This window comes from Benincasa hispida, chromosome 11 (genome assembly GCF_027475165.1).
Source record: "Benincasa hispida cultivar pf3 chromosome 11, pf3_genome.v1.1, whole genome shotgun sequence".
NCBI classification, from domain to species: Eukaryota; Viridiplantae; Streptophyta; class Magnoliopsida; order Cucurbitales; family Cucurbitaceae; genus Benincasa; species Benincasa hispida.
Window position 1 is genome coordinate 45,889,094 of NC_143488.1, and position 3,659 is coordinate 45,892,752.

Sequence of the window (3,659 nt, forward strand, 5' to 3'; positions counted from 1 at the left end):
TGACACATAGGTTATTTTATAAATGTTATAAACGCCTAGTTATGCATAATTTTTTTGTTTTTTCTTTTTAAAAGTTAAAGAGAAATTAGAACTAAAAGAAATAAGATAGACATGCATGCTAACTTAGGTTTAATTCATGGTTTTAAAGTGTTTAAAACTTCGTTCACACAGACCTAAGATCACGGTTCTAATATAATTAGCAGCCCTAAGACTTTAATCTTTTAATCAGTTTAATAGGATTAAATTGACTAATAAAAGGTTAAAGTGTAGCAAACCTATCTATAAGGGACCTTTTGTCTAAGGTGGGTTCTGTCTAGGCTGGGGTATTTAAGTTGACGGAAACGTAACACCCCTACCTGGGAACTTACCTAGAAAGATGAATTAGATAGATCTGATGCATACATGCAAGTTAAGGACAGTCCATTAAAGTGTTTAAATGTGACTACTTGAACTTGTTCATATTTCATAGACAAACGTTGTTTATGAGCAGAGTTTAACAAGATGACTTAGAGTAAAATCAGTAGCCAGATTGTCTAGGTTAATGAATCCCTAGGTAGAACATTCAGTGGGAGGTACTTGGGGCATGAGATGCTTCATTTAAACCTTTTATTTTTCTCCTTAAGTCCACACCGTGAGATCTATCCTCGGCCTTGCAGCACCTTTGGCGTGTCCCCCCAACGAATGGTGTTTGGGTAGGTCAATAGCATGGTGGATGGAGAGAATGTTCATAGTAAGTAGGAGCGGGAAGTGCCATAACATATCCCTCGGTCTCCCTCGTTAGGTTGAATAACGTTACTGCGCATCGCCTTGAGGCACCCTAGGAGTGTCCCCCTTAAGAATGGCAGTTTTGCGCGTTTCTTTATTTGACCTCCAATAAGAGGATAAGGTAACTTAGTCACTTGTCCTACTCTATCTTTTCCCTATGGTAAGCGCATTAGAGCGGGACTTTAGCACCGAAAACGAGGGGTTACACTTACACGGAATAGTTAAATGTTAACGATTATGGACCGAAAAATGATGGTTGTAAGGTTCAGTTCCAAGAGTTGGTTCTGCCTAATGGTTGAGAATGTCTCATCCCAACGAAGGGGCAACCGATCACCCCACCGGTGGCATTTGTCCTGACTCACTGGGGCATCATTGCAAAATAGAAGTCTATTACTTAGGGTACTTGAAACTGTTTTGCAAAAAAAAATTGGTTTAAAAGTGGTTTAGCAAAACTAATCAAGATTCGTTCGTATTTTCAACAATTTTTTCCAAATGGCAACAACCACATTATTTTTATTAAGCGTCGAAAAATTGACTAGCGACAATTTTTCAACATGAAAACATATGATCACGACGATCCTAATCATCGAGGATCTCATATTCGCTCTCACGGAGGCTTGTCCTCCTATTCCATCTTCAAATGTCGCTCGAATTTTTCGGGAGGCATACAAGCGATGAACAAGGGCAAATGAGAAGGCTCGAGCCTATATCTTGACAAGTCTTTATGACGTCTTGGCCAAGAAGCATGAGCCTATGGTCTTAGCTCGTGAGATCATGGAGTCCCTGTGGGGGATGTTTGGACAACCATCTGAACAGCTTATGCATGACGCTCTAAAATATATATTCAACTCTAAAATGCAAGAAAGCACCTCTGTTCGTGAACATGTGCTAAACATGATAGTCCACTTCAATATGGCGAAGTTGAATGAGTCTACCATCAATGAGGGCAGCCAGGTTAGCATAATCCTGCATTCTTTGCCCGAGAGCTTCCTACACTTTGTTAGCAATGTGATTTTTAACAAAGTGAAATATAACCTTACAACTCTCCCCAACGAGTTGCAGACATACCAATCTTTACTGAAAAGTAAAGAGAGGCAGAAGGGTGAGGCAAATGTTGCTTCATCCTCCGGGAAGTTCCATAGAGGTTCGACCTCAGGAACAAAGTTTGTACCTTCCTCTTCTAACTCTGCTAAGGGGAAGAATAAGAAGGGTGGTAAGGGAAAAGGGAAGGCAACTGCTAACCCACCGCATGTCGCCCCAAGGAGGCGTCCAACAGTTGCTAAAGGAAAATGTTTCCATTGCAATGTTCAATAGACATTGGAAGAGGAACTGTCCTCAATATCTGAAAGAAAAGAAAGCAGCCAAGGCTAAGGCCAAGGCCAAGGCAGATAAAGGTAAATATGATTTACTTGTACTCGAAACTTGTTTAGTGGAGAATGATGATTCTGCCTGGATAATTGATTCAGATGCTACTAACCATGTTTGTTCTTCTTTTTAGGGGATTAGATCCTGGTGACAGCTAGAGGCTGGTGAGATAATGATGTGAGTAGGCACCGGGCACGTCATCTCAACTGTGGCAGTGGGAGGGATCCAGTTGACTTTATAGAATAGGTTTCTAAATTTAACTGATGTATATATTGTTCCTGAATTAAAAAGGAACCTTATTTCTGTAAAGTACTTACTGCAATGTAAATATTTCGAATTAAGTAAAGCGTTTCTTCATAAATATGGTGTCTTTACTTGCACAGCTAATCTAGAATCAAATGTATATGTGCTAAGGTCGTTAGCCATTAATTCCCTTCATAATACTAAAATGTTCAGAACTACCGTAACTCAATCAAAACGTCAACGAATTTCTCCAAAAGAAAATGCCCAACTTTGGCATCTATGTTTAGGGCACATCAATCTCAATAGGATTGAGAGATTGGTGAAGAATGAACTTCTAAGTGAGTTAGAAGAAAATTCTTTACCTGTGTGCGAATCTTGCCTTGAAGGTAAGATGACTAAACGACCTTTTACTGGAAAAGGTTTTAGAGCTAAAGAGCCTCTTGAGTTAGTACATTCTGACCTTTGTGATCTTATGAATGTGCGAGCCCGGGGTGGCTATGAGTATTTTATCAGTTTTACTGATGATTACTCCAGGTACGGGTATGTTTATCTTTTGCAACGGAAGCCTGAATCCTTTGAAAAGTTCAAAGAGTTCAAGGCTAAACTTGAAAACGTATTGGATAAACGGATTAAAACACTTCGATCAGATCGAGGTGGAGAGTTTTTGGACTCCGCATTCATGGACTATTTGATAAAACATGGAATTGTTTCCCAACCTTCAGCATTGGGTACACCTCAACAGAATGGTGTAGCGGAGAGGAGAAATAGAACCTTGTTAGACATGGTTCATTCGATGATGAGTTACGCTTCCTTACCGGACTCGTTTTGGGGTTTCGCAGTGGAGATTGCGGTATATATACTCAACTGTATTCCCACCAAAAGTGTTGCAAGAACACCTCTGAAGTTGTGGAATGGGCGTAAAGCTAGTTTACGTCGTTTCCGCATTTGGGGTTGCCCTGCCCATGTGCTTGAGGCTAATCCCAAGAAGTTGGAATCATGGTCGAGGTTATGCCTCTTTGTAGGCTACCTCAAAGGTACACGAGGGGGTTATTTTTATGATCGAACGGAAAATAAGGTGTTTGTTTCAACAAATGCTACTTTCTTGGAGAAGGATCATATAAGGGAGCACAGTCCTTACGTGAGCTTTCAATTGAAACTACTGAAACTTCAACAAGAGTTGTTGAAGAGTCTACTACATCAACAAGAGTTGTTGATGGGAGTTCATCCAGTAAGTCAGTTACACCTCAAGAGTTGAGGGAACCTCGACGTAGTGGGAGGGCTGCGAA